A 15,675-nucleotide genomic window follows, 5' to 3' on the forward strand; every position below is an offset into this window, starting at 1 on the left:
GCTGGGGCCACGGGATTTGTTTTGCTGGGCAACTTCCTCCAGAGCTGGTTTCACAAGGATTACTCACTGGAATCGTGGTGCCCATTAACTTTCAGCTGTCTGGAAAAACTGATGGCCTGGGTGGAAAAGGAGTCCCAGACACTTCCTCACACACAGGCTGGAGCAGATTACAGGGAGCCATCCTGGGCTCCTCTGGGTGCTGCGTGGGCCAGCACAGGTTATCCATGAGAGAAACCCTCTGAGCCCAGAAGGGATGTCTCTGGCACGGCTGGACTGGGCTATCCCGGCAGTGTTTGTGTTGGCGTTGCCTGGGATACCCAGGTTTGGCGCTGCTGACGCTGCACTCCCGCTCCTCATTGTTCTCCAGGGTCGGAGCCAAGTCCTTCCCTGTTTCGGGAAATTTCCTCCCGAGGCATCGGTGAGCAGCAGAGGAGCATCCCACAGGCACAGTGGGGAGCAGCACAGGGACACATCCCCAGCCACATGGACACGGAGCACAGCTCCCAGGCTGTGGGTGCTGATCCCACACCTGCACCCATGACATGGAAGTAGGAATTGAAAGGCAGTGACTCTGCCTCGGTTCTGATCAGCCAGGAGGGTTCACTGCTTGCCCCACACCAGCCCTGCCATTCCCTCAGCGCTTCCTGAAGCCATGAGGAGCTGTGGAAGGATAAAGCAGTGGAAATTCCAGGTGCTGCAAAGGATGGTGCAGGGATGGAAGCCCAGTGCTCTCCTCCTCACCTGGAGACACTGGGGGGAACATCTGCCAAAGGCACCCTTGGAAATAGGGACTGGGCTGGGTGGCAATTAATAGATTGTGCTTGGATTTCATGTGTAAGTATTCTTTTTTGTCTTTGATTCCAAGGAGTGGATTTTGCCAGGGACTCTCCATAGCAGTTCTGTGTTTTAAAACTTCACTTTTCTTCACAACTTCTATTATCTTTTACAAGTCCTATTCTATTTCACAACTTCTGTTGAATTTGCTTTTTTTCTTGCCTGCCACAATGATACAACAGAATCAGCAGCTGCAAGAGCACAAATTCTGCAAACTGGTCTCACTTTTCTCAGCAGCTCAAAATTTCACAATATTTGGGGACAGATAAGATGAACCTGCCATCTCCCAAGGCACCACCCTTTTGGTGAGAGCTTCCCCTGTGCCACCCACCATGTGAAAACAGCAGGAAACTCCTTTTTTGGGGTGGGAGGCTGAGATGAGGGATCTGGCTCTGGCCTGTGCCCAGTTTCACCAGCCATGGGGAAGGTGCTGGAATCTTTAATCAACCCAATCATTTCATCATTTCATCTTTACCTCCCCCATGGCTGGTGGCTCCTCCCTGAACCCCCCCAAGTCTTCACAAACAGAACAAACACAGCTTTCCCAATGAATTTCTGTTTGCTGGGAGCTGGTTCCCAGTATTTTTCCATAACCTGTTTATTTTGTGCTACACCTTTGTTTGAAGGCGGTGCCCAGCTCCCTACAGTGATTACAGTGCCCTTTACAGCTGAGAACTTTATCTTCTTTTTTTTTTTTCCCTCAGCAACAGAAGTTAATTGGAATTCAGCACTATGTAAGAAAATTTCAGTTTTCTTCTGTCTGAAGCACTTCACTTTTGATCCATGAGAGTTTCCAGCACTTTGGCAGCCACAGCTCCTCTGGGTCCAGGGAAATGACATCATCTGAATATTTTGTATTTTTAGGATGTTTCTTAATACACTTGAAGATTTCGAGGAAACTAAGGGAAGACAATTTTCTTTGCAAATTACTTTGCAGTTTGGTGCTACAAACCAGGTCCTGATTCCTGTTCCTTGGTGCTTTTCCAGTTATCTGGTCCTGATGGTTCCATCCTGATCCCTGGGCTGATTGATGGCTTTGCTACTCACAGTCTGGGCTGCTCTTCTCATGCTTCACTTTGGTTTTATGTTCTCTCTTTGAGAAACCAGAACAGCTCCTGTCAGATCTTCACCCAAGATGTCCTGGTTTTCCCCTCACGAAGGGTCTCCTGCCTGGACATCTGATTTGACATCATTTGCCATCTTTATTTTCCTCAGGAAATGTGCATTTCTTCAGCACCTTTTGTGATTTCCCTTTGAAGTTCTCCACAATTCCTCCTCTTCCTCACCTGGCAGAGTTCAAGAAGCTCCTTTTCAAAGTCAAGCCCAGCTGAATGATTGTTTCTTCTGGCTGGAAAAGAGAGAAGGAGAAGCCAGGTAAGTATTTGTAGGTGTGAGGAGGGGTTGGGTGGCACAGGGCAAAGTCTGGCATGCAGGAGTGGCCTGTCACAGCTCCCACTGCCACCAAGCCACAGCCAGAGTTCCACTGGCAGCAGAGCAGTAGGAGGCTCCCAAAAGTGCTGAGCTGACCTCCATGTCCTTCCTGATAGGAAACCAGCAGATGCTGCCTGCTGGAGAAGCAGAAATTGGCAAAGGTCAACTGTCCCTGCTGGCTCAGGTGTGGATGTGTGACCTGAGTGTACCCTGTCCCTCTCTCAAGAACATGAGTTTCCCTTTTTCACCTTTTGAAAGAACTCATCAACAAAGGAAATCATCATCTCACTTGTTTTATTGCCATTATTCTCCATTTTCAGGGCAGAAAAGGAAATTACCTTTTAATGAGAGCAAATGAGGGATAAAGCATTACTAATGGAATGTTTGTGCCTTGTGGACAGTAATTCCAGACATAAAACAGGATTTCATCAGCCCCTTCTCGAGAGCTGGCAGGAAAGATTTCCTTACAGGGAGACATGGACAAGGTTGATGGCACAATCCTTTCTGCTAAGGTGTAGAAAGGATCAAGATAACAGAAAAAGTGCATAAAGAAGTGCTGGTGATTCATAGAACTGGGAGGAAGGTCATGGTGCAAGACACTTAATGCAAATCTCAGTGTGCTCTGCCTTCCTCCCTCATTAATTCCCATTTCCAGTGCGGAAATAATCATTGAACAGCACTTTGGGACATGCCCTTCTTCCAGGAGCGGAGGTGGAAATTCCCATTGTTGCCCTCAGCAGAAATTTCGGGAATAGCTTGAAGAAGTTTGGAAGTTCTCAGCTCTTCTAAGGAATCGTGCGGGGAGGGCTGAGCTTCCGCAGCCCTGCTCATTCCTCGGGGCTCTCATCCTGCAGAGCTCTGCCCCTGCCTGCTCCAGCCCCTCCCAGGAAATCCATGGACCTCCTGGATTTTCCCTGTGCTGTGCCAGGGTCAGACCTTTGAGGATTTCTCTCTGCTCCTGTTTCACCTCAGTCTCTCGCTCCTGCTCAGATCAGTCTGGTTCCAGTTAAACTCGGTGCTTTCCTTTGAGTCACAACCTTCCACTGCTCAGCTCATCCCCAGGGATGAGGCTGGCAGGAATTTCCCTGCAAGCCACAGATTTCCTCCGTTTTCTGCTGAACTCATCCCCCTTCCCCACCCTCACACTCTCCCCATCCTGGCTGGGCTGTCTCTGTCCCCACCACAGACCCATAGCAGGAAGTTATTTCCATGCAGGGTTTTCCTCAGACACAAATTTTGCCACTTTTACCATGCCAGAGCTCTCCCCCATCCCACCAGGAGGGAGCCAGAGGCAGTGTGGTACTGGGATTAATCCAGGACCTGGTGCCAGGGCCACTTCCACAAGGAGGTAGCAGCCCAGAGGGGCTCAAGCAGAAATGATGTCATCCCATGGCTCATCCAAAGCAGATTTACTTGGAGTAGGGTTTCTCCAACTTTTACACTGTGTTGTAAAGTGAGAGCAGAGCAAACACTCATTGCAGTGGTGGGAGGTAAATGCAAAGCCATTTAGAGCCCAAAGGAGTTTTTGGGGTTGGAAAAGGACAGTGAAGGAATGGCTGGAGAGTGGCAGGATTGGAGCAGGTGAAGCCTGTGCTGAGCAGGGATCTCTGAGAGCTCCCTCAAGCCCAGCTGGGAATCCTAAACCACCAGGGACAGCTCCAAAGCCAGGAACCATCTCCATCTGGATCATCACACAAAGCAACCCTTCATCCACAGGAGGAAAGCAGTGCATGAGGAATTACTGCTCCCAGAAATCTCTCCTGTATGAACATTGGTTGTCTTCAGCTGGCGAGGGCAAAGTTGTCAGAAAGAAAAATTTATTGTTTCTTTAACAAACAATTCAAGGAGCTATTTTGGGTGCTATTGTTGCATAAGAGAATAAAAGAGGAAACCAATTCTGTGCTATATTCCATGCAATTCTTGTATCAGCAAATGTTTGCTTTGAACAGATGACAGGAATTAGGAAAATGTTTCTAGTGGGACCACACAGATGAATAAAAATAACTTCTATAGAAAATTACCTAATTAAAACAGCCAAGTGGGCTGCTGCAAAATTTTGGGAGATCTGAGCTGCCAGCCTGGGAAAAGCCATTTAGATTGTGAAAATCCTTAATTCCCTGCAAAGGCCAACTAGGGTTTGGGTTTTATATGGCAAAGGCCAGTTAGGGTTGAGAGCTGGGAGAGCTCCCAAAGAGGTGGGACAGTTGTAGCTCCTGTGGTCCAGGGGAGTGGAAGGAAATTGAGGAAAATGTTGACTTCTGCTCAAAGAAATTCTGGTCATCAGTGCAAGCTGGTATCAGGATTTCCGGGCCTTATCACTTGGCAGGTCACAAACTCTGCAGAAGCTGATAAAGGATCCGGGGGCAGGGGGAGAACCATCTGTTAAATTGGGCATTGCCACTAATTTTACTGGGGTTTTTTAGGGCCTAATGAGGGTTTTTCAGAAGAAACTGCCTTTCCCTGCCAGCTGAAGCTGCACAGGTGTCACCTGTGTCCCCACAGACCCAGGACAGTGCCAGCGGTCACCACTACAACCTGCACAGGGAAGGCTGAGGGATTCCCAGATTTTTGTAGCTTTTTTTGGATTTGTTCTTCCCTCTCTTTTGAAGACAGCAGTGGGACATGGAAAATAGGACCTGTGAGCCACCTGCTGCTCCTGGCAGTGGTTGTGGAGAGCCAGAAGTCCTGAAGCTGATCCATGGCAGGGATGAGCCAGGTGCTTGTGCTCACACAGCCCAATGGATTTACTGGACCAGCTACTCCTTCCCAAACCTGTCTGGAAAACAAAAATAAAAACTAACTACTGCTGTTCCCATTCCATGGAGTCCTGCTGCCCCTCAGGAAAAAGAACTTTGGGAAAAATCAGAAGGAAAACAGAGCATAGAAGGAATAATGGGAATAAAGCACAACTAAATAAATAACGAGGCGAGGCAAGCCTCGGCTGAACTAATGGCTTGTGGCTCCTGCAGGGAAAAGTTGGGAGCTGGGAAAACAGCTGCCTGGTGCTTTTATAGTTCTGTTCCAATATTTAAAGGCAGGGATGAGAGGCTGAAATTTGATTTTTGAAGCAATAGAGAGACTTGATTGTGGATGGAATAATTATAAGATAATGCAGAAATCAGTTGTCCTCCTGGAAGCTCAACAGAAGCAGAGCTGATGTGACTCAGAGAGCCTCAGATGGCCAAAAAGGGCCAGTTTTGATGATATAGGGTTTGCAGGGAGCTGGAGTCAGCCAGAATTCTCTGAGATCACAGAAATCCCAGTCTGCCCAGAAGGGGCTGGGGCTGGGGTTGGTCCAAGGTAATTCCCAAGCCTGACCTTGCAAAGCCAGCAGGGTGTTGATGCACAGACAAACACAGACTAAACAGACAGAGCTGTGCTGAGGTGATTTATATCTGTGGGTCCTGAGACTGTGGCAAAATGGGAACAAAATCTCTCAGAAATTATTTCAGGGAGCTCAAAGAAAGTTGGGAAAAGACCCAAATCCACCAGTGGCACTGACTGGAGTGAGCTGCACCTTTCTAACTCACAAAATGATGGCTCGGAAGCAGCACAAAGAGGGGTTTCAGGGGATTTTTGGCAATAGGTGATGAACATCAGGCTGTACCAGGTGGTAATTACAGGAATTCTTCATCTCCTTGCTTCTCAGCACTTGGAAATCCATTTGGAAAAAGTTAAAAAGTCAATAATTCCAACAGAATCATGCCCCAGTTCTGCAAAATCTCCACTGATATCAGAGATATTTTTCATCCTCCCTATGAGAGTTTTTCTTTGCCAGCAGTATTTTTGTGTTTTGTGGGATGTCCACATGGATGGAAACAGCCAAATCCTCTTTGGCCTTGAAATTGCCCAAACTCAGCCTCAATATGGTCATAAATCAGAAAGAGAATATATTTATATAGAAATATTTGAGTTATTAATATTAAATTGTGCATTTAATTGCTGGTTTGAACTGGAGATCAACACTCATGAATCACTTTTGAAATGTTGATCCCAGTCCTGACTGTCCCCAGCAGGGACTGACAAGGGACACCAGCCTGGCCTGGTTTTGTCCCCAGGCTCCACCACCTCCTGGAGCACCATTTGAGACATCACTGACCACAAGGCAGATGATCTTTGTGAGAAATAATCTTTATTTTTTTATTTTTAGGAAGAAAGCTTTCCCACTGGCTGCCTTGGCTGCTCCCCTGTCCTTTCCCATCCACGGTAAATATTCATTTAAAAACCTATTCCTGGCATTTTATGGGCCTGGGCTGCACAGAGCAGCTGAATCATGGCAGAAAAAGAGTAAAAACCTTCACCAGTGAGCATTAAAAGAACCTGGAAGAGCCATTCTCAGCACATGAGATAAGAGCAGGCAGTTATATAATTGAGGGATGATTCAGAGCCCAGAGGAAGCGTTTTTGGGCTGATCAGGAGCTGATAGCTGGCCTGGCCTGAGAGCAGTATCATGAAATCCAAGCAGAAAGGATGGGAAGTTTTGGAGCAAACAATGGGAGCAAAAGCAGCTCAGAGTGGTGGTGAAGGGTGGTACAGACCACACAACTGCTCACTCTGATGGAAAATGTGAATTATTTTCAGGCAGATCTACTGGTGACATTCAGGAAATGAGAGGTTGTAACGATTAAAACCAAAACTTCGATTTCATAAAGATTTATGCTGATATCTGCAGCAATCTGCTGTAGAAGCAGAGCTGCAGGAGGGCTGGAGATGGGCACTGGTGCTGTAGGAACATCTTTTCACAAATTCTTGGTACTTGGGGTGTCCTTATCTGCCCTCAACTCTGCACAAAGGGCCTGGTTAAGTCATCACTTATCAGGGGCTTTCTCTTTGCATTTTTCCTTTCAAGTCAACAAGAAAACAACAACAAAAAAAACCCCTCTCAAGATGAGAACCTGAGTGCCCAAAGAACAGGAAGTTTCTGACACTCTTTCCTGTGGTGTTTTTAACCAAACATTTTGCATATCTGGTGCTCCAGATCCCTCACTCTGGAGGGCTCAGTTCTTGTCTCCAGTTCTCGTGCTGCAATTGCAAACCCTGCTCTTGAAGAAGGGAAGGTTCCTCAGGGATTCCTCAAGGATTCCTCTGGGAATGAGGAACTCCTTGAAGAGGAAGCAGAGTGTTGTTCCCACTGTGTGCTCCAATTTATTCTGCTCCACAGTTGAATTTTTGGGTTGGCTTTGGCTGCCCTGACATTTCCCTTGGCTGAAGAACCCAGACGTGTCCAACCCCAGGTTCCATCCTCCTTCTCCTCTCTCCAACAGCTTGATTAGGCTTTTCCCATGTTACTTTGGCTGGTTTTTAATTATGTCCCTCCAAGGTCTTACCTCTCCCCGTTCATGCAGGGTCCATCTGATCTCTGATTGATTCCTTTGGGAATTAAAAGCCCAGGACTGAGCTCCAAGGCTGCTCCAAGTGATCTCAGTTTGGATGTGGGGTTTTCCCTGTCAGTCAGTAACAGAATCATCCTCCTGGTACAGATCATTTTACCACCCAAATATAGCCCAGATATCCAGGAATATTATCCTAAAAAGAAGTAAAACTTTGGCACATGGTCTTGGCTTGGCAGTGGTGGGTCATTGTTGGATAAATGACCTTCAGGGTCTTTTCCATCCTAAATCACTCCATGATTCCAGTTGCCCTGATGGTTAATGTGTAGCAGCTGAAAAATGAGGTTTCTCCTGGGAAGTTGATCTTGGCTTTGTGTTCCCCATGTTTTCCCAGGACAAAACTGTGAATGTGAACAGAGAGCACAGGTGCAAATAAAATAAAATGGGAATAATTAAAAGGTTAATCCCATGGCAAAGTATGTTTGATCATCAAAGATTAATTATGGAGGTTTAATTGACCTGGCATTTCTTCTAAATAGCTTTTAAGAAAAATCTGACTTCCACATGGCTGTATCTCCACAATTAAAATGGAGCTGTTCAAATGCAAGGCAGGTTTTGCTTCCTGATGGATTTTTCCTGAGAAAAGCTGATGTCTGGCAGGGGCTGCAGCTTTATTCCAACACGAGACGCTGTGGATTCTGTGGAAAATACTGAATGTCTTCTGTGTCCCAGATAATTCTCCAGCCATCCTCAAATCCTGAGCATCGCTTCAATATCGCAAGATGCACTCAATAAATTCAGGCTCCAACTGATGCACTCAATAAATTCAAGCTCACCCATGACAGTTGAACTTGGGGATCTTTGAACTCTTTTCCAACCTTGGTTATTCTATGATTCATTAATTCACATGAATTTGCCCCTCTGTTTATATTTGAACAAATTTCCAAGAGCTACAAGCCCTAAAATAATACTGATGCCAAAAATCCACTTACTTTCATGCTGTTTATTCCAATCCCTTTCCCAAAAGAGAACACCAATTTGCACAGGCTATTTCTGGCTTTTCAGTTTACTTTCCAAAAGATTAGGGCAAAATTTATCTATGAGGAATTTTTGCCTTTGTGCTGTTGAGTTTTCTGGGAAGTTTGTTATCTCATCTTCCAGCAACAAAGAAGTCTGGTGGATTTTGGTATGAGAAAACTCTGCTGTCAAAAAAATGATCATCAGAGAGTTAAAATGTTAGTTTTGTGGATGAGAAAGGTTTCCAGTAGCCACAGTTGGGAGGGTTAAAGTCACTGGTGGCTTGCTAGGGCCCTCACACCCAGTTCCAGCCTGAGGGTGAATAATGCACCTTTTAGTCTGCCCCATTCTGGGAAAAATATTAGGATGAAAAGATAACTTGGAGAGATTTGGATATAATACATATTTCCCATCAGAAATATGTATCAGAACCAGGAGAATTCATAGAATTTCCCAGCTACTCATAAATGAACCATGAAGGATAGGGAAATGTTTTCAGGATGGTTTTTTTTGACAGCATTTCATCTGAAAGGGATGCTGCACATTCCCTGAGTGTTTTCTCTGTGATGGGACTTGTGAAATACCAGAGGCAGAGCTCAAACCCAGCCCTATCTGCCTCATCTGCTGCAGCCCTCTTGTTCCACATACAAAACAGGAAGGGGAAGCAGCAATTTGCTCTATCAGAACAGCATCTCCAGCCAGAGTGGCTCTTTGTTCTCACAGGTTGAAACGTTGGAACTGTGAAAAAAAAACCCAACCAAGGAAATGCAGCTTTTCAAGTCAGCAGTTCAAAGGTTTTTGATGATGATGGCTTTAACTTTTCTCTGAGGTGGTTGATCGCCTCAGGCACTCAGGATGCTTTTCCTGGCACCCAGCACTGCTGTACTTAGAGGTGTTCCATGCTGGGTGAAGCCCATCCCAAAATGATTCTGGAAATGTATAAATTCAAGCCCTCTCTTTCAGAAAATCACATGCAGAGTGTGACCAGCTGATTGCACGTGGGCCAGTTCCTGCTGGGTCCTTCACCCACCAAACCACAGCAGAAGGGTGGCTCAGGGTCCTTGTCTGGAGGTTTGGCCTCACAAATTGTCCTTTGATTGAAACATCTTTCCAGAAGTTTTCTTTGGCAGAAGAACCTGAAATGTCTGTCCTCTGTCCCAAAGGTTCCTCCAATCCCATTGTGGATCACTTTAGGGAGGAGTGGAAGTGCAGCACCAGGAGCTGTGGCAGTGGGCACAGTCCTATCCCTGTCCCCACCCCATGGCAGCTCCACTTCCTAGAAAATGCCACGCAAACTCTCCCTGTTGTTTTTTTGAGAGGAAATCCTGTCAACAAAACCGAAAAAATCAGTTATCCCTGGCTGATGCCTTTGGTCCTTCCTAGATTTGTCATCCATCTCCATCCCCACCTCTTTTCCTGGGGAGAGATCTGCATCATTCTCCAAATGTTTGGGATAACAAGGGCTGAATGTGGTCCATGCACTCAGTCCTGGCAGTAATTAATTTTATTCATCTCAGCAGAGCAAATGCTTTATCCCAAAAAATGCTGACTGGAGACCATGCTGAAAGTGTCCAACTATCTCCCCATCTTCCCTCAGTCTTCTTTCCTCAGCAGCCACTCAAAAAGTTGTATTTGCAGTAGGATTTGATGGGCTGAGTGATAAGGGCTGAAGTTTCCTTCACAGGAGGTTCCACAGCTCTGGTTTCCTACAAAAAAACTGGGAATTGGGAACTTTGTTGGCCTCATGGCTTGGGATGGAGCAGCTTCTCACAGCTGCCAGTGTGGGTCATTCATTAATATCAATCCCTAAAAAAACCAAGAGGAGATGGGGGCAGTGTTGGAAGCGTGACAACAACTCAGATTCCCTCTGTTGGAGCTGGGTGCTGATAACACCAAGAGTCTGACCCCTGGATAAGCCATTTCCTTAAAAGTTGGACTTGATGATCCTCGTGGGTCCCTTACAGCTCAGAATATTCTGTGATTGTGTGAATTCCCTGTGCTGAGTCCAGGGAATAAACAGACCCAAGTTCAGGTGAGAATAAGGGATGAACCCCTGGAGAAGCAGCTCCCACTGGGGGAAAGAAGCTGATACAGCAAAGGGCTTCCCCATCCTTGGCAAGCAGCAGAAATGACTTCACCAACAAGGGGAAGCAGAGGAGGAGGGAGCTGAAGCCATCCCCCAGCAGCTGCTGACAGCACTGTTCCTCCTGTAGTTTTGTGTCACCCAAACAGCGATTCAGCCAGCCTGGGGCTGACCCCGCTGGGGGATGGCCCTGACCCAGCACTTCCCGGGGTATAACCCACCTGTTCCAGAATGACTGTGGGCTGCTGGCCTTCAGGGCACAGAATTTATTGCACTGAAAGGCTCTTCATCTCCACTCACACTGGGGGGACCCCTCCAAACCTCCCCTTTCCCTCTGCTCTCCCACCCCTGTGCAGTGGAAGCTCATCCCTGTTCCAAGGACTCTGTTCCAGTGCACTCCCCTCTTGCACTCCCTCACCAAGATCTTTTTTTTCCCTTCTGCTTTCCTCCTGTGCTTCATTCACTTCCAGGAGGGACATTCCTGGGATGATGACTGAAGCCATGCACATTCCAGGTGTGGCTGGCTGAGTCCAGCTGATCAGGGCAGGCAGAGCATTTCCAGGTCTCCATGCCTGATTTCAAGTATCACCAAAGTCCTGCTTTTCTGGAGAAATCCTGCAGCTGACATTGCCCCTGGGAATTCCCTGCCAGTGTCACACAGCCCAGCCCACTTCAAATATCTTGGGGTGAGTCTGAAGCTGGGACACCATCCTTATCCGAAGATAAGATAAGATTCCAAGAGAAGGGAATTATTTTGGGAGAGGAAAGAGAATGCAACATTGTTAAGATGTTTATTTCCTCACAAAACCCCACCTTTCTTTCCCCTTCTTAAACAGCCAGAGTGGAAGAAGTTGCCAATGCTAGAGGGGTTTTTCATTCTCTCTGGGAAATATTTAGGCTTTTAGGAAGTTATCTGGAAGTGCTGCAGAAAAGAGATAAGCAGTGTGCTGGATCAGTGGCATTCAGGACACTTGAGGAAGGGCTCGAGTCTTGGAATCTGGTGCCATGGGAAACTTCCTGCAATCTGGCAGGAGTTGCAGGAATCTGGGGTCCAGGGGGAGAAGGCAATGGAGGATCAATCAGTGCTAAGTGATAACCCTAAAGCATGGTCAGGCTTTTCCCAGATTTGGATGGTCCTGTCACTGTGATATTTTATGAAAATCCCTTCATGAGTAACCACATGGTCCCAGACAGATTTCCAAAGCCTCACTTGTGTCTTTATTCTCTATACCATTTTCCTCTGGAAAGGGAATCAGAGGAGTTACAGCCCCAGCAACAAATTGCTCTTATCAGACCTGATGGGAATTGCTTTGTTGGGCTCTTCTTCACCCTCATGCCTCTGGGAATTCATCCAAGACTCCTTTTAGGAGTCCTCCCCTCCACTTGCTCTCCTCTGGATCTCCTCACATGTTGATATATCAGGGAGGTACTGCAGTCCTGGCCCCCCAAATTCCACCTGTCATCTTTGCCACATTGTGTCAGAGCTGCATTCTGAACTCCTCATGGATTCAGCTGGAAACCCTTCCCACCAAAGCTCTGGCTGTAATCCCAGCACATCTGGAGCAGCAGCAGCCTCCTCGATCCCACACCAGCCTCAGTCTGACTTTACAACTAGAAATCTTCCTGTTCTTGAGAGTAAATGGCAGAAAAGAGAAAGGAACAGAAAATAAAGTATAAGGAAAAGAAAAAGAAAAGGAGAAGGAATAACTGAGTGGCGAAAAGCAGAAGGAATGGCCAGAAATGGCAGCAAAAAAGCAGAAGAATGGCTGAATAACAGAAGAATGAGCACCACAATTAAAACAAACTCCAGAGGCAGCTCCAGCACAGGAGATTGCAGGCAGTGCAAGGAATTGTCCAGTCTTGGAGGCTCTTGGACTTCCATCCTTGAAAGTTTTCAAAATCAGGTGGAACAAAGCCCTGAGCAGCCTGGCCTGGATCAACTGGAATTGCACTGGAGATCTCCTGAGGTCCCATCCAGCCTGAATTATCCCATGATCCTGCCATTTGACTGTTCCCAATATGCTTCCAAGCAGCTCTTGGGAGCTGGACAGGCTTCTGGGCACGGGTGGCTGAGGAAGGGTGGGAAGTTCTTGGGAAGGGCACAGGGAAAAGGTGCATTTCCTTCTCACACACCTTCATTGTTCATGGAGAGTGAGGTCAAAGAGAAACTTCCATGTCCACAGCATCGTGGCTTTGGAAACTCCAAAAGCAGCCATGAAAATGGAGCTGGGGCAGGAAAAATGGCTGGGAATTCTCCCAGGCAGTCACACAACAGCAGCGCAGTGGGAGAGCTGTGCTGGTGGGGCTTCACAGCTTCACAGAAATGTGGGGCCACTGCTGCCAGCCCCTGGAACAGAGCTGGACAGGCTGAGCCTGGGGACATCAGCACAAGGTGGGAACCAGGAATGCGCATGAGGACAGGGAGATGTCCATGAGGACAGTGACCCAGTGGTGAGTTCAGCAGGGCTGGATTTTATCATGGAATGGTTTGGGTGGGAAGGGACCTTAAAGCCCATCCAGTCCCACCCCTGCCATGGGCAGGGACACTTTCCACTGGAGCAGGTTGCTCCAAGCCCTGTCCAACCCAGCCCTGGACACGTCCAGATGCTGCAGTGCTGCTTGGAGCTGTTCCCACCATGGATAAAGGTTTCTTCCCCCAAAGGATTCCCCACTGCCTTGGAGAAGCCAAGAGCTGCTGGGTCCCACTACCCAGCCCCCTGTGACCATCCACATTCCAGTCAAACCTGGGGATGGGAGAATAGAAGAATTCCTTAACTCCTTAGCAAAAGGTGGGAACAGCAACTATACATCCTCAAAAGAAAGCCAATATAATAAATTGAAAATTCAGAGTAGGACAGCCCACATTTAAAATATTAAAAACTGAGAAAAGTAATACTTCATTTGATATAGCTGTGGAGTTTGTTTGGTTTTGTTTGGGGGGTATCTTTTATTTTTGATTTAGGGGTTTTTTGGGGGTTTTTTGGTTTTTTTTTTTTTTTTTTTTTTGTTTGTTTTTTTTTTCCTCGACAAAGCCACAGTTGTTTAAAAACAGATATACAAATATAGAACATTTTGAGATGCTGGAAGAACGGAGATCCGTGAGAATCCGTGAGAATTCTATTTTCCCTCTGATGACACCAACATCAAAAAGTCGCCTAAAAGCCATTTCTAAACAAGGTTGCTAGCACTGATGTCAGAGGTGAGCTCCCTGCCAGTTACAAGCAGGAGTAAAACACTCACAGAACAAACACAGCGAGGGGACCCGGCACTTCCCACCAGACCGGAGAGCCTGGGCACGGCTGGAAGCTTCCAAGCGCTATTTCCTCGGAAGGTGGGAAAACCCTGGAAAAGCTGAAAGTTGCGGGGTCCCGATGGGCCCGGGGCGGGGCCGGGGGCGGGATCGGGGGCGCGCCCGCTTTAAGGGCTGCGGGAGCGCGCCTGGGACAGATCCGCGCTCTCTCCGACCCCGCAGCGCTCCGGTAAGGGCTGCACTGGGGCTGCACTGGGCTGGGGGGTCCCGGGTGAGAGGTCACGGGATGAGGGGTGGGGGCTTTGCCTCGGTGCCCCCCTCTTGTGCCGTGTCCCGCTTTGAGCCGCTCGATCCCCCCCGAAGCGCAGCCGCGCCGCTAATGAGCTGCGGCGTTAATTAGCGGCCGCGATGACCGCTCCGTTCCTGTCCTGTGTCCCCGCTCCGTCCCCTCGCAGAGGGGATCTGGGGCTTGTGAGGGCAGTTTGGTGTTTTGGGGCATACCCGTCCCTCCCCAAACGGGCAATGCAGAGCCCGGAGCGTTCCTCGGGATGGGGATGCTTCGTGTTTGTGCTTGGAACGAGTGACAGCAGCGGCTTTGTGCTTTTGGGGTGTGTAATTAAATTGAGTGTAATCTACTGGGGGCCGGAGATGCTCCGAGAGCTGGAGCCCCTCTGCTTGCAGGCAGGCTGGGAGAACTGGGGGTACTCACCTGGAGAAGAGAAGAATCCAAGAAAACCTTGGAGCCCCTTCCAGAGTCTAAAGGAGCTCCAGGAGAGCTGGAGAGGGACTGGGGACAAGGGATGGAGGGACAAGACATGGGGAATGGCTTCTCACTGCCAGGGGTAGATGGGATTGGGAAGAAATTCTTTCCTGTGAGAGGCTGGCACAGGGTGCCCAGAGAATGGAGGCGTCCGAGAGACCTGGGATAGTGGAAGGTGTCCCTGCCCATGGCAGGGGTGGAATGGGATGAGCTTTAATGCCCTTTCCAACACAAATCAGTCTGTGATTCTATGACAAGCTTTAAATTTATCTGTGCTGCATCAGACTGGGAGAATAGCAGTAGTTCAGGGGTTTGCTCCCTTTGGGAGCCGCTTCTCATCCACTGTGGTTCCCTTTTGCCCAGTGAGTTTAATTCACCAGCACACAAATAAATGGTTCAGTGAACCATGGCTGTACAAATAAAAAAGTGGCAGAAGCGATATTTGTCTTCGATTCATGATGCAAATATAAAGCCTCAGCTGGGAAATGCTCTTTTGTGGGATTTTTGTTGATTTTTACAGGTGCATTTCTGGATGTGATGTTCTCCCACGCTTAAGCAGTTGGATTGCAAACTTCGGTTTCCTTTTGGTTGCAAAACTCAAATTATGTTAAGAAATACAATAGAAAACAAGTCTTGTTTATCTTTTGGACAAATACCTTGCGTAGTTGTTTAAATTGTGGGCTGGTTGCTGGAGTTAAGGCCGTAATGTGATAAAAGCATCAAAAATCCTTGAAACATGGACTGGTGGCTTTGTTGAGGATTTCTAATGAACATCACTCCGTCTACCTTGGGTGGTGACAGTCCCCTCACTGACACCTGCTCAGCTTTCTCTCGTTTGTGCATTGCAGATAATCAAAGGACTCTTTTAAAAGAGTACAAACACCAAAGTAGCTGAAATTTAACTGACACCTGGAAGCCTTGAGCATCCCAGAGCAATTCTGAATTTTGACTTCAGTAAGTCCTGGGGGCA

Source organism: Serinus canaria, chromosome 4A (genome assembly GCF_022539315.1).
Source record: "Serinus canaria isolate serCan28SL12 chromosome 4A, serCan2020, whole genome shotgun sequence".
Taxonomy (NCBI): domain Eukaryota; kingdom Metazoa; phylum Chordata; class Aves; order Passeriformes; family Fringillidae; genus Serinus; species Serinus canaria.